Source organism: Tupaia chinensis, unplaced genomic scaffold, assembly GCF_000334495.1.
Source record: "Tupaia chinensis unplaced genomic scaffold, TupChi_1.0 Scaffold143737_1, whole genome shotgun sequence".
Lineage (NCBI taxonomy): Eukaryota > Metazoa > Chordata > Mammalia > Scandentia > Tupaiidae > Tupaia > Tupaia belangeri.
In genome coordinates this window covers 172,239-172,741 of record NW_006203586.1, presented here as the reverse complement: position 1 = coordinate 172,741, position 503 = coordinate 172,239, and the positions used below count along the sequence as shown (strand labels likewise).

The 503-nt window shown below is 47.9% G+C and overlaps 1 protein-coding gene across 1 annotated transcript in view; it reads left to right on the top strand.

Annotated features, from left to right (window-relative positions):
* Positions 1-503, top strand: part of HUWE1 (HECT, UBA and WWE domain containing E3 ubiquitin protein ligase 1) — a gene marked incomplete in the record, with an annotated part of 232,807 nt that overhangs the window by 164,731 nt on the left and 67,573 nt on the right.

Sequence of the window (503 nt, the reverse complement as noted above, 5' to 3'; positions counted from 1 at the left end):
AGAGGAGAATGGAGGAGAAGAGATTGTGGTGTGGCCATTCCCCTTGGGGGGTGATTTCTCACTTTCTGTCTCTCTGTCTCTGTCTGGCAAGCGCGCACGCACTATAGCAAAAACCTTTACCAAACAAAAAAAGGGTAATTTGTTCCCACTTTATTTAAATAGAAATGTCACTGGATTAGAGGATTTGGAGGTTCCTTGTTTACTCTGGTTGTATATCCCAAATAAAGTTAATAGTGCTTGTTTTTTTGTTTGTTTGTTTGGGGTTTTTTTGGAGAGGTTTTTGCTATAGGGTGCATGCGCTCGGCAGACAGACAGAGAGAGACATAGAGACAGAAAGCGAGAAATCACCCCCCAGGGGGGATGGTCACACCCAAATCCCTTCTGCTCCGTTCTCCTCTCGGGATCTTGGGCACGCATGCACACGCGCCCAGTGTGAGTTTTAAGCCACCGGGTCCGGGACGTGAACCGCGGTCAACTACGTGGGAGTCCAGTGACATAGCCAT